General features: G+C 33.4%; 1 protein-coding gene across 1 annotated transcript in view; it reads left to right on the top strand.

Annotated features, from left to right (window-relative positions):
• HCN1 (hyperpolarization activated cyclic nucleotide gated potassium channel 1) overlaps window positions 1-15887 on the top strand; it is a 325260-nt gene that overhangs the window by 171890 nt on the left and 137483 nt on the right. The gene's annotated exons all lie outside the window — the stretch shown is intronic.

Raw genomic sequence — 15887 nt, 5'->3', positions numbered from 1 at the left:
TGACAGTGACTTGTGAGTCTGAATGCTGGGTGAAAGCCCAGATGATAATGATAGTGACCTTTTGGACTCCTCCGTTTAGAACTTGTCAGAAATACTGGATTCTATTGAGTTTAACTCATGCCAACTCAATAGGAATATATTCAAATCTACAGTTTTTCAGAGTCAATTTTGGCTCAGTCTGGGTGTCTGTTAGAGGGTTAGCCCATTAGCTCAAGTTGATAAAGGTTCTGGAACTCCTTAAACACAGTGGGATTTATGTTGTTGCATCCATAAAAGGAGAACAATATTTTTGGTTAATTCAAAACAGTTTCAAAACTCAAAATAGTCTTCTCCACCATAAAAAGAATATTGCCAATCCTGAAATATTTTGAAAATTCTGCAAGCGTAACAGGCATTCAGAAAATAGAAACCAAGCTTTTCTGTTTAATAACAATGTTATGATTATAGAACATATGAAAATGACCATAAAAGTCATTAAAACTATTTTCATATACTTGTGTATAATCGAAATTTAATCACTAGTTCATTTTACATACTCATTATGTAAGCCACAATTACATTATTGTTACTCAAACAACAAAGAAACATAGATTTCAATTAGTGACTACTGGAATTAATAGGGAAATAACTATCTGAAATCATTCAGATTTTTAAAACCATGCAATTATATATTTTTAAATTTTTTAAGGGAGAGGTAATTAAGTTTGTTTGTTTGTTTATTAATGGAGGTACTGGGGATTGAACCCAGGACCTCATGCATGCTAAGCACACGCTCTACCACTGAGCTATACCCTCTCCCCCATGCAATTATTTTTAGAGTAACACCTGTATTGCAATCTTTCTGTGGTATTTATTTATATAAACATGAAACTGAATTAAGATTAACAGGTAGTAAATTTCACTCATCATTCTCCAATCATTTAACACGTTTATTATAATTAACAGTATGCCAAAGAATTTGAGATACTAAGACAGATACTATGTTCCCCATCAAGTTTATATTTTAATGGAGATAGGAAGAGAGAATCATAAGGTAATTAAATATGATGAACAGAAGTAAATGATATGAATGCTAAGAGAAGGGGATGTAGATGAGGCATGGGAAGTAAGCAGTGGCCAGATCATAAGGGCTATATATTGCTAAACTTAAGATCTTGCTCTTTAACTAAATTTATTGGCACATCTTTGAAGATTTCCAACGGGAAAAGTGACATCCTCATATTTGTATTTTGTAAAGAAAACTCTAGTTGCAGGGTACAGGAGGGCAAATCTAGAGAGATGGAAATAATTTAGGAAGTTTTTAAATAACCCAGGTGAAAGATGAAGATTGTCTGAATTAGGGAATTTGCAATTTAAGAACTTTTACTGAGGGAGATTTATAGAATGTAGGTACTAATTGAATATGGAGGGTGAGGGAACAGAGTAACACTGGCATTACCCTGATGAAAGGCTACTTTGAAGCTTGATGTATTTTAGTCCCTGCAGAGAATTCAAGTGAGATATGGAAGGTGGGAGATATAGTTTTGGGCATCTGCAGAATGACTGGGTTGTGGGTTTTTAAATTAAGAGGGTTGTCCTCAGTAGAAGTCAGGGTATTAGAGTTCTTTGACTTTAAGTGATAGTTGAAGTTACGGAAGTGGAAGGGTCTTTCAGGAGAGTGTGTACAGTGGAAGCTGGGTAATTTCAATCCTAGAGAGAGCAGAGAGTGTATAGCTTAAGGAGACTGAATATAATTGACCAGCAAAATGGGTGTAAACAGAAACAATAAGGAACATTGCCTATCAGAAAATGAGAAAACAGAGTGTCAAGAAGGAATAGCTGAAACCTGGTAAATATGCAGGGATCAAGCAAACGTGATTTGCAGATTGCTCATTGGATAGCAACAGAGATATATGCCAATTTTGTCATAAATGTTTTCATTTGACAGATAAGAGACACCGGGTTCCAAAATGTTTAAAAGTTGAATATAAAGGGAAAAAGTGAAGACTGTGTTAACAAGTTTTCAGTATATGCAAGAAGAGAAGTAGATGTTATTAAAGTGAATGGAGTGAAATATAGGAGCAATGTACAATTTTTCAAATACATATAGGAGAGATTTAAGCATGCTTAAATGCTGATGAGGGAAAATATAGGGAAGAGTATGAGAAGGAAGAGAAGGGATAATTAATGAAGCAAGGGATGAATGAAGAAGGGATAATTAATGAGCATATTGTAAGATAAAGAAAAGGAAAAAAATAGAAAAAGAGACACATCATGCTCTAGAATAAGGAGAAAGGACATAAACATGTTTGTAAATGACAGTATTTTTTTTCAGTAAAATTGGAAGTTAAATATTTTCTTAGGATGAGGTGAACAGGCAAGGTATGGTAGACTTCGGGAGGCATGGGAAGGTTTGAGAATCAGGTATGTGCTATCCAGGAATGTGCCAATCTCACTAAGCAGTGTTGATGTTACCTAGTTGATGCTAACACCATGAGCTAGTGGGGATCTCTCCAGCAATATCTAGAAGCTCATATATAGGAGTAAGAATGTGGATAGTTAGTTCATCTTAAAACAGGATATTAACATTAGAATACAGCAGATAAGATAATTAACAATTTTCATAAGATATTGGTTGAAATAATAGATTTTTGTGTCAGACTGGATAAGGAAGGAAGCAATGATGAGCAGAGAGTAGATAGTGGAAGAAACTAGAACTTTTCAAAGGCTACTCATCTCAAACAATTAAAAACAAAGTTCAGTGAGAGTAAGACAATGAAGAATGAAAACTAGATAGAAAGATGCCTTCAGAGAAGTAAATTTTGGTAACTACAAGCTTGAATAATGACAAGGTACAGTGATGACAAGGTTTATATGGATATTGATCATGTAACTGGGGTGTGACCAAGGATGACAGATATTCTGGAATTAATAATTACCGAAATTACAAACAAAATCTGTATGCAAATTTATTTCATTACAGGTACATGATAAGGGTTCTCTTCGAATCAGAATATCCATCCTGTTGTCTACAAAAAAAGAATTTGCTAAAATATATAATAATCCTAAAGTTCTCATTTAGTAAAATGTGCCAGTTATTTTTAAACTGGGGACTACCTCATTCCTTCCCTCCCTCCCTCCCTCGTTCCTTTTTTTTCCTTTCTTGTTCACTTCCTTCTATTTTGTAAACATGCATTTAAGTGTTTGCTTTGTGAATACAGTCCTTGACCTCTAGGGGCTCACAGTCTAGTGAGGACACAAACATATAAACACATAATTACAGTTGAGTATTAAACACTTTTAAGAGTTATGGACTAGGTCCTATGGGAGGAAGCTCTTAATTCTTTCCGTGGAGAGTTCAAACAAGTCTTTCCTGAGGAAGTGATGTTTGAGCCAAGTTTTGAAGTATGAATAAAGTCAGAAAAGCTACAGAATGAAAGAAATTATACCAGGAGAGAATATTATGTAAATAGATGCAATCATGTTGAGTAAAGGTACTATGACAGTTTTGATCGGCCTCAAGTATGGAATACCTACAGAGGAGGGGCAAGAGACAATGATGAAATGGTAGCAGAGGACAGATCACAACAGGCTGTTAATACCAGGCCAAGGAGTTTGGACTTCATGAAGATTCTCTAGGTCTCCAACAGAAGTTCAAGCAGGGGACTTCCATGATAAGTTTGAATCATAAAATGATGATTCTGGATGCCAAGTAGACTATATTTTCAAAGGTGAGACTGGAGGCTGGAGATATGAGGTAACTGATGTTGAAAAACAATGAAAAACACAAATTAGTATAGGAATTAAATCAATTACAACAAAGCCCAACATAATTTTTTGAATGGGAGAGAGACTTGACAAAGTAATTCTAAATTTATTTTTAAATATAAGTGTGTGAAATACAAGCTATTTAGGAGAATTATGGGGTAGGGTTACTTAAAGATTGAAAAATATGCTACAAAGATAAACTAATTTAATCAATGACCCACTGGTACTTGAACTGATTAACAGCTCATTGGAACAAACCAGTCAGTCCAGAAAGAATATGCAGTTGTGAATTTGAGTTTCCTAAGTCCTTTTATATTCAGGGTTAACAGAAAGGATGCATTATAAAGTAAAAATTTCTGTTTCTAGAAAATAGATAAGACATAGAGGTGGGCCTTCTGTCCCTCCTAAGGCTCCAGCACAGTTAAAGAATCAAAGTGGAAAAAAAAAATGTGTCTATAAAACAGAAAGGAACGAGAGCAGAGGACTGTTATCTAGAGGAGAAAGTTCTCAAAATATTTAAATGATTAAAAACCAAAGGGAGTAGAATGAAGGATGGCACAAGGAGAGAAAATCCTGGAATATGTTACACAAGGGCCTGCAAAAGAAGTGAGAGCCAGTCTGTACTATGAAGCCACTGAGACATTTGGAGTTAGAGCTGGAAGGCATAATGCAGAATGTAATTGAGCAGTAGGGCTTACACAGGAAGGACACTTAGTTTAAGGTCAGTGTGACAATTGTAAGAGTTTTTACCCATAACCCATTTCTCATATCCAGTACACACACACACACACACACACACAGAATTGAGCAGTTTTCACTTACCCCTGTGTAAAATACCTCATCTTCTCACTAAAGAAATTAAACACATATTTGGAGATACAAATTCACTAGATGCTAGAAGGAATGGGGTCAAATCTTCGAATAAAGTGAAGAAAGTGATTTTCAATCTAGAATTCTATACGCAGATAAGCTATTGTTAAAGAGGTAAAAGAGAAAGATAGTCTCACCCACGTCCCTGCTGCCCTAATCACACGCCCACCCCAAATAAAGGTATAAACTAAGTGTGACTACTACAAGATGTGTTCAAGAAAACAGCAGTTACGATAGCTCTGCTGCGGGTCTAGAGAAAAATGAGTCCTGCTTAGAACATGTGGGTGGTCTCTGGAGAAAAAACTGTTTGTGTGAGTGTGTGAGTGTATGGTGGAGGCAATACCATGAGCACTGAAGAATCCTGAGCCTAACTTTGTATTCTGCATAGAACCAATATTTGATAGGAGGTTTTTGGTGATAAGAAAAATCAAATTTATACAAAAATGACTTACTGCTTTTAAGGGTCCTTCTGCATATATCAGTTTATGTAATTCTTATAATAATTCTGATACATAACTATTTTCAACACTTCAGGTTGTCTGTCAAATATCTTGATGCACTATTACCTGAATTGATGAAGCATTATAATGCATACTTAGTTCTGGAAGGTGTCCAACTAGTGAATCTGAAATCGTGCCATTTTTCCATTAGATCAAATCTTACTCAAATGTTTCTTGGGTTGCTAGCAACTTTGCCAACTCTTGTTTATTTTTTAAGTTTATTTTCTTTTTTGGGAGGTTGCAATAATAATATATTTTTCTCACTTACTAGGTTTCATCAGATGGCATAAGGTGTGGTTAATTCACTAAGATTTGAAGTCCTATTTTACTGACTTCATACCCAAAATCATGTTCTTAATGGTTTCTTTCCAAGGGATTTGCCAAGACAGTGAACCAGCACCATTCCTTCCAGAGCATCACTGACACAAATCCACTCAACTAAATTAGTGTTTCAAACTTGACTGGCTCATCTGGCCCAAGTAGCTAGATAACATGCCAATGCATGATGTAACTCTGATGGCCACTACTAAAAGATAATGAAGAAACATTATTTTCATCTTAGCAGTTTTTTCAGAAGTCAGCTTTCTTTTCTCTTGGAAGTCTCCCCTGTTGACTTCTGGCAAATGGTGGAATGTGCTGGCTGCACATGACCTTTCTAGACTAAAAATGATGAATAGAGGCTGGGGATGTTTTGAAAAGACATTGTGCAATTTATCTAGATGTAATGGCCTCTAACACATTCTATTTTACCACCTGTTAATATTACCTTTAGTTTTATTATATTCTTTTTTTATTTTTATCAATAAAGGCTTAGAGAAATCACTTATTAAAATAGTGTTTTACTTGTAATTTCTTTTCCATTTGGTATGTGTATGTGTGATAATTGGCTTCCTTGTGTTTCACTTTTTAAAAAATTGTACTATTTTATTTCTAAAGTAAAAGTATTATTGAATTTTATATGTAAAACATACTTCAGAGTTTATTTGCCCTGTTTCCTTTCTTCTAGTTGAAAAGCTAAGACAAATTTTTAGAAACTGATTAATGTAGAACTCTAGAATTCTCGTTTGTGGTTAGGCATTTCCCCAATAGACAAGTTTTTAAGGTCCTTACATGGTGAAAACTTTTGGTTAGTAAATGTCTTTTGATTTCACGTTTTGTTACTTCACAAAATAATTCCTCAAAGATTTGGATATATATATATATATAATTACTAAGCAATTTAATGTTCCATGCCAGTATATATGACAAATTTTAAATATTTTTATCACACTACAAACACTACAATTTTCAATATTTTAAGCCAAAAAAAAATTGGTTGAGATGCCAAACACTTGTGAATTTAACAAATTTCATGACTGTGAGACCAAAAATGTTGGAGTGGATTTTTTCCCATAGAACATACAGAAAATGTAAGATATAACAGTACATAATATTTTTGGGGGGTATACTTAAAATATATTAGCAAAAGACCACTAAAATACATTGTGCATTTTATGTTTGGGAGACAGTCTAATAGATTTTGCTTACCTGAGGATTAGTACAAAATTATTTCTGGATGATATATGAATAGAATGGAAAATTATGTCATATTCTTACTTGGTAATTTTAATGCAATTCAATAGACATTTATTGATTATATAATATCTATAAGATACTGTCTATGGGAAAACAATCTACAGAATGTATAATGAGTTTAAACATCCTCTGCTTTATTTGCTTTTATAGTTCAGTTTCCAGAGATTGTACACTGAAGTGGTCCTCTCTGTTTTAAGTGTGTTTATTATTTACATGAATTAAAAGAGAAAACAAATTTCTGACATGAAGTCTCCAAAGTAAAATATCTGTTCTTACCAAGACTAGGTACATTTCTCTATTCCTTTGTATGGTGTATTTTTGGCCTTCAAAAAGCATAAATCCATGTGATTGATTTTGTATGGTGAGGAAATGGACTACATAGTAATAAAAACTAGAATAGTTTTGCTATCTGAATCTCAAGATGCAGAGATAACTAAATTTGTACTTATTGGAGCATGTAACGTATTACAAATTTGATGAGACAGCAGTTACACAAAAGAAAGGGAGCAAGCAAAAGATTGACATGAAACTGGTAAGATAAAGATGAGACTATAAATAGCATTATGTTATTTCTGAAATGAAATATTCCCCAGTCCTCTCCAAAAAACAGTGTTAGGAAACTATCATTTGAAATTAGTTCACAAGAGCTACTCAGAATTGACAAAATATCACTAACTGGTTTGATTTTTCACCTTCTTGCTCTACACATACGTACAAACATACATTAGCCACTTAACAACTGTTTTCTTGATTATAATTTTTTTTACTGTAAATGAGACAATAAAAAGAGAATATTAAAACTTTTTTATTAAAAATTAATTTAAAATTTTGAATTTTCTAGACAAGATTTGCAAAAAAATCCAGAAGAAAATCAATCATATTTCATTAAATTAACATCTTAGTGCTAACTTCATGAAAGTAACTGCTGACTTAGTGAAATTAAGTGTGTAGTAAGCATCAGATCGCCTTCATATGACCATCCTTAAGGTAAGGTTCAGAGATCCATCATACAATGTGTGTTTGTTTTTATTTTCTTCATTGAAATATTTCACAAGTTGTACAATTTGTATATATTCTCTACATTTACAGCCATTTGAAATTTGTAATAGAATAGACAATGATCTTAAATTGTTTCATTTTAATTAATTTTATTTTTCTGTAGTACTAATCTGTTTAACTCTCTTCTTAATAGGGCCATTTTCAATATTCATTTGTAATTTGATTTTCCCAAGTGTAAGCTACTTCTTAAAGTAAATTAAGCACACGGGGGTTGTGTTGGCTCTTTTGTTTTTCTAGAGCACTGTCCAATAATTAGATGTGCTATTATTCTACATAGTCCTCATATAAATTTAAAAGATGTACTTCTCTTTCCTAAGGAATTTTTAAAATGTGATGTTTTGGGTATATTCAGTTAACAAAATGTAACCTACCATAAGCATTTTTGTTGCTGACCTATTCTCATTTGTTAGATGATTTTGACTTTAAATTCCAAGGAAAATGAGTGATCTTAGTAGAAATGTTTCATCTCAGTTAGGTACTCATTAACACTGACCCATTTATGTAAATGCATTGCTAGAAGAGTAACTTCTGTGGGAGAAAAACATTTGCTGAGCAAAACTCTATACCACCAGACATTGTGCTTCCCAGTTTTCAAGGTTTGTACTTTTATAGCTTACACTATAATTTACACTATAACTGTTTCTATTATTGTTTCCTACCCCAAATATTGAAAGAATCCATATTATTTTACCATTTTTTCTTATGTTTTCTTAGTAGCTAATGATTTTTGCTTTTTCTCAGGCTAGCAAAACTAACAAAGAGCAATTTTTGCATGAAGAGATTTTTTTTCTAAATGTTCATGTATAAGGAATTAAAATCTTATGTAAAATATATATGATTAGAAATGGCTGATATATTTTACAGTATCAAACTAATGAAACAAATTTATACTATCTAGGTGATAGTTAAGAAAAGATAATTAAGAAACATGACAATTTTTATAACTAAAATATTTAAAATTTATTTCTTTTCATTTTATATATGTGTGTTTGTTAAAGATATATGTGGATATGATCAAAATAACACATGTATAGTTAGCTATATACTTTATTTTTTGGCAGTCATGATTGATAACTAGTATATTCTATTCCATAACTGTACTTCTGTAAGTATGTGTAGTTGTTATGGCTATATAGTACTGTTACTGAATCCAAGCTCATACTGTTCACTGCACAACAGTCCAATCAACTGAGCAATGAGGTGTTTGGGCAAGGAGTAGTGACTTTATTCAGAAAGCCAGCAGGCTAAAGAAAAGGGTGGACTAGTGTCCCAAAGAACCATCTTGCCTGGGTTTGGATGCTAGTTTCTTTTATATAACAAAGAGGGGAAGGTGAGAAGGTAAAATAAAACAGTGATAAATTGTTCCAAATATTTCCTGGATCCAGCCAGACTCTGGAGGGAATGTGTTAATTTCTTCTTTCCACAGGTGGGCCTGGTCAGGATGTTTCCTGTGAGCTTAAACGTAGGCATTTTAGCTTAACCCTCATTGCATAGGAGGCAGAGTTCCTGGGAATGGGCCATTATATATAGTTTAAGCTATACACATCCCTTTAATGGTTAACTTGTAGCAAAAGCAATAGAATACAAGCGTTAAAGTAGAAGAAACAGATCCAATATGGAGTCAGATTTGTTCTTCCCTCCTATAGTCCTGTTCAGTATTTGCAGAGTCATGTAATGATACAGCCTTCTCTATAGTTCCAATGATACGCTATCTGTGCCACTTCAAAAAGAATTCTCAGATGGATGCTTTTTTTTTTTTTTTAAGTTTCAAGCCCACATTTGGGGAAATGAAGTCGACTTTAAATTTCTTCACATTCCCCTAATACATGGGGAAGAGGGAGAGGGGAAAGAAACACAGAGTAGCTATGACACATATGTTCCTCAGGAAGTCAGATTTTGCACCAGGTGGTAATTTGCACATGTAACTGTGAAAAGAAAACCACTTTACCTACTGGGGCAGGCCAGCTCTCTCTGTCTCAGATTTCCAGTGAGGAGAGTTTGTTTTTTTGAGAAGCTAAACTGAGAGGACTGTGTAAAAAAATGAGAATGTACCTAGGAAGTAAAGATTATTTTTTAGTTTAAAACATTTTTGATAAAATGTGAAATTTTATTGTGTCTAAATATGTGTAGAAGTTAACAATTTTAAGGAAAAACACAATCTAGTAATTATAGTAATTTGATATTGTCACCACAACCAAGAGGATAAGCATTCGGCTTGTATTATATATGCCTTTTTAAAAATTTTTATCTTTATATTATTTTATTTTTGCTCTACTTTGCAAAAGTATCCGTCCCCAAATGACAGCAGAGAGAGTTGATTTTCATCATAGACTGGGGACTTCTAAACTAATTATTTAGGTTCCTGGAGGAGAAAAAGTCAGATTAATATCAAAACACACATCATTTGATACCAGGAAAAAGCCAGTAAGAAAAACTGAGGATATTTGTTTGTTGGAAAGTACAAGGGGTCAGAGGTGAGGGAACTCAAACATAAGAATTTGTTTCCTTTGAAAAAGGTAACATTTTAAGCTAAAACTCAGCAGGATAATCATGGTCTTTGGGGAATGTGAGAAGAGAGGAAAAAATATAGGATAGATGGTAAGAGGGGAAAACTGTAGATGCTAAGAATAGGGAAATGAATAGACCATAGCTGAGGGCTTCAAATAAGGTAGCTATCCTTTAAAAAAAATTCAGTGAACATCATCTACAGTTTCCTGTCCAGTAATTTTGATTATCTCAGGTATAGAAAATGGCTGTTTTGATTACTCAAAAGTTGACATTTTGCAGAAAAAGGCAATCGAAAAATATAGAGTCCTTAATAAATAGAGATGTGTGGTGGGTGGAGACTGAGAGGTTGTAAGATGCCAGAAATGAGGGCAAGTAATGGGTGGAATAGCCAAATAGAATGAACATAGACAAGGAGGAATTTTTTTATACAGCTGGATAAATAATTGAAAGTGGCAAAGAGGACGGAGGGAAACGAGGGCATTGCCATCAAAACCTAAGGCTTATGAGGTATGAAAGAACTGAAATGACTATTTGAGAAAGCTACCAGAGAAGAGGAGACTTTGGGAAGAGGGGTAGGCGTAGTCATAAGTCTCAGGAAAAGCAGAGAAGGAGAGGAAGAATTTTATGAGGCTGAAGGTATACAAAAATTAATTGACAGTTAATTGGAAGCGTTTTGGAAGTGACAATAGAAAGAAGAACCCAAGAAAAAGCATTCAACAGCATGAGGATTGATAATAGGTGTGGTGAGCTGGGGAATAGATAACTGCATTTTGACTGGGGACACAGGCTATTAAAGATGAGAGGACCTGAAGGTTATGGGCTGGCCATTCCAAGTGTGATCCTAGGTAAAGTAGGAGACTGATCAGTCCAATGACTGCAGTCGTCATCAGTGTTCAAAGAGGTCTCTGTGAAGAGGGCTCTTCTCTCACATACCACATAAAGCCCTCTACACTTTACCTAAAGCATGGTAGGATAGTCTAGATCATTTTCAAGGTAAGAATTACAGAAGGCACAAAAGGGCTCTTAAAATATTGATTTTAGTATTGATTAAGACTACTGCATATTGAATTCTGGATACGTTAGCTGTGAAATAGACCCAAGAATCCGACTTTATTTTACACCTTAAAGATAACAATGTTCTGTGTCAAGAGAGCCGTTTCTGGCCCATTTGACTTCCTTAATGTTACTTTGATAAGAATTCTGAAAGCATATTTGAAGCCTTCAATCAATAGAAGATCATAGAAGCAATCTAAATATAAATGATTCCCATCTGTGAAATCCAAGATTAAGGATAGATCAATATATTCTTTGAAAAATCTTGAATTAATCTTGACACTTTTTTTGGTTAGGTAAAACATAGTAGATCAGATAGTTAAAGGCAGATTAAGGTCCACTGATTTCACAGGTGAGTGTTTAGATTGAGAGACACCTAAATCCAATTTATCAAGAAAAAATGTGGAAGCATTTTGAAATCACTCTGCTAATTTATGGATATCTGCCACACAGCACAGTTTGGGATTTGACTGTTTAAGAACAGGATGGGTTATACATTGCTCTTGGGAAAAATATTACAAAAATATAATTGTGGTGAACAATTCTGCAAATATTAGAGCAGGATTTGGGATTCTGCATCAAGTTATCTTAGAGTATTCTTCAAATTATCTTACTCAGAGAATTCTTCCAGCTAGTCTATCTGGAGTTATAAGACTCCAACAGGGCAGAATTCTAGAACTATAATATTTTTTTAAAGAATTCAGTGACTATTTGTGATCAGCTCTTTCCTCTCACTGAAGTCATATGAACAACACAATGTTCTGAGCTGGACAAATGTAAAGCACAGTACCTTTCCACTGACATATTTCCAGTTGTTGGTGAAAATAAAATTGAAGAGCTACTTTAAAAAGTTATTTTTATTATTTTTTTCTATCGACTCTCATAAGTACCACTCAAAACATATTGCTGGTGGGTCAGAACAGTCTGTTTTTCTGCTACCCACACCCTGAGCACTCAGATCAGGTTGCAAATCAGATTACTTGGAAGGTAGAAAATAATGAAGTTATTTTTTTAATTCCCTGTTTTAAAACACAAAAGCAAAAACTTTACACTCTTAAGATCAAAAGCTGCTTGTGCTGTTATTGTTAACCTCCTGCAACATTCTCATCCATTCATTTAACAACAACTTACTGAGTGTCACCTACAGTGCTATTTTTGTGTAAAGTCAGATTTGCGTGCAGTAACATTAAGATAATTGATTTAAATGGTAATTTATCACTCTAAGATATCTACCTCATAGATGGAAAAAAACTGAAAATATTAATGAATTAACCAATGGTGTTGGCCACTTGGTCAGGATGTTGAATAAAGTCACACTGAGCTTATCCTACAAACTGCCCTGAGACTACAAGAAGTTGTGGCTATGCTTAAATTAGACCAGACATTTCCTTCTATGGTTACATGACTATCTCCAGATGTATGTGCTCCATAAGGAGGTAGTCTTCTCATTCCAAATCTTCCATGAGCAAGGTTTTAACAGGAACATTGATATCTCCCATATGACCTAGCTGTCCCACTTCTGGTATTTATCAAAATTAACACAAAAACACTAATTTGAAAAGATATATGCACTCCTATGTTCATCACAGTATTATTTACAATAGCCAAGACATGGAAACAACCTAAGTACCCATCAATAGATGAATGGATAAAGAAGATGATGTGCTATGCGAATACAATGGACTATTGTTCAGCCATAAAAAGATGACATCTTACCATCTGTGACAACATGGATGGACCTTGAGGTTATTATGTTAAGTGAAATGAGTCAGACAGAACAAGACAAATACCATGTGATTTCACTCCCATGTGGAATATAAAAATAAGCAACCAAAATATCTGAAATAAATGAACAAACCAAACAGAAAAATAAATAAACACATAGATTCAGAGAACAGAGTGAGTGGTTACCAGAGAGAAAAGGCAGGTGTGTGCAAAATGGGTAAAGGGGATCAACTGTATGGTGACGGATAGAAACTTCAGATTTTGGTGGTGAGCATGCTGTACCTTACGCAGAAGTAGAAAAATAATGTTGTACATATAAAGCTTATATAATGTTATAAATCAATGTTACCTCAATAGAAATAAATTTTTTATAAAAAATTAATTAATTAATTAATTAATTAATTAATTAATTAATCAATCAATCTTGGCAACTGGTCACATGTGAAGATTATGCCTGCCAAAGTATATGAATTATAAGAGCTCAACAGACAATCACATTGGGCCCAGGCACTACGCACACTCATGTGTATGTCAAAAGTAATATTACATATATTATGTTGTTCTTTTGTCAGGTAGATAGATCAGAATGGAGGTACCTAGATTTGACTGTCTGTAATTAGCCTCTGATATTAACCAGTGTCAAAATAGCCAATCTGCTGTGCTTCTTCCAGTGTTAGAGTTTGGGATAGTTCCAAAAAATGAGGTCACTTTTGAACACATAATGTTAAAGGCCAGAAAGGGAGACTCTTTATAAAATTAATTATGTGAGCTATTACTGAGCGCTTTCTATATAGTAGAGTTAGTATGTAAATCTAGCACTATGATACAGTATGCCAACATTGTGAAGGTGGGAATAGAAATGGGGTAGAGGTTAGGCTTAAATCTAGGGATTATCCTGTACAATAGGCGTTCAGGAATTATATGGCAGCAAAGCAAAAAAATGTGTTTCTTATAACCCCATTAACTCCCTTTATGAAAAGAGCGGTTATTTTTCTCTGGAAAACAGTTTAGAAATAACATGGTTTTCTTAAAGGAATTGGTAAATAACTGTTAGAATATGTTATTTTATTTCAGTAAATAATCCCTTAAGATCACATGAAAGGTATCTAACTTCTCAAAAAGAAAGTAGTAAATCCGTAAGTCAGCTGTGTTGAGAATGGGCCGTAGTTCTCTATAACATCCCAAACTTCACTCTACAAAGCCTGATCATTGGGTGATGGTTGCTGCCCATATATTTATAATTTATAGACTGGGAGACTGTTTCGGATATTATTTACTTCAAATAATAAGGTTGAAAAGAGATTAGTTTCTTGTTTGATCCAGAAGCTTATATTCTGCAATTTTACCCAATTTCTCATCTATGTAACACTTAACACAAAGATATATATTGAACATTTGGTCAGGAAGTGCTTAGATATACACATAAAATTTTATTATAAACAAAAAATTTAAATCTGTGGTTTTCTTTTCCTGCTTTACTAGTGGAAACGTTTTTAAAATTATATTTTACTGTATTACTTTTAATGAAAAGTTATTGATGAAAATGTTGGTACAATTTTTATTTATAAATTTAGTGACCAAGAAATATCACAGGGAATAATAGCAAAAGGACTTTCCTGTGGGTTTGCCAAATAAAAAACCTAGCTAAAAAATATTTTGAAGGAAATACAATTCTTAATGCTTTAAAATAAATTGTTACATGTTTAGCTGTCTAATATCAAAATACGTGATCTGTTGACTTTAAAATGTAGGACCCCGCTCTTAAAAAAATTCAGAACAGTGTATGTATATATTCCCGCAAAGACAGATTTTTTTGCTCACTATAATTACTATGTCAAAAAGAAAGATTGTTTAAAGAAAGAATTAATGGCGAATAGAAATATATCAAAGTGAAAAAAACATTTAATTAAAGACAGATTTGGTGATTTTATAAAAGCAAAACCCCAGCTGTGCTGTCATGTTAACCTCTATATACTTCAGTACACATTTCTTAAGGACTACAGAAGTTTTCTTACTAAGATATAGTTTCTAAATCAAAATTTGTGGGTTTCTTCCTATTTCTCAGATAATTTCTCAATGCATGGTGTCCTCATTACTTCAAAAGTAGACCATTCTTTTGGTCAATTATACAAAATGTGATTCTTAGTATCTCAAAATGCTGTATCTTTGTATATTCATGCATATTTGTTACTTTTATTTATTAACTCAGTAGTCCTTCAACAATTAAAAATTTTATTCTAGAATATAGGTCTGCTCCTAAGTGGGTTTTGTTATTCTAGATGAGGTGAAATATAAACAGAAACTGTATTAGCAGTTAGATTAGCAGGAGAATGATAAATGATAAATGATGAATTAGCAGGAGATGCTAGAGAAAAGATTCAGATTCTGAATGAGAAGTTATAGATATAAGTTCCACTTCTAAAATTCTGATGGAGGATGTTCATTTGTCATAATGTTTGTGCTTTGTAAATAATCTCACCTATCATAATGGATTTTGTGAAAATACAAATAAGAAAGTTTCACAGGAAAGGGAAACCTGTACCAGACAGATAATACAATGGAGATAACAATTTTAACTTTTAAAAACGTGTTGCACAATTGTTTTTTTTACCATTCAGAGAACTTTTATCTCAAAAGCCACTATCCATGTTCCGTATATTCAATAAAAGAAGTACCGCTACTCATATAGCAGAAAGTTAACTGCAGTTGATTCACAATCTAACTTTATGTTTTGCAATTTAATTACTTTTGCTAACAGTTTTCGGTCCTTGGTTTATTTGTTTTCTGGTTCTTTTTTTTTTTTTTTTTGGCTCTTCAACAAATCTATTAGCATGGGATGAGAAGAGAGAA

This window comes from Camelus ferus, chromosome 3, assembly GCF_009834535.1.
Source record: "Camelus ferus isolate YT-003-E chromosome 3, BCGSAC_Cfer_1.0, whole genome shotgun sequence".
NCBI classification, from domain to species: Eukaryota; Metazoa; Chordata; class Mammalia; order Artiodactyla; family Camelidae; genus Camelus; species Camelus ferus.
Note: the sequence above shows the minus strand (reverse complement) of the source record. Positions and strands in the feature narration are given on the sequence as shown.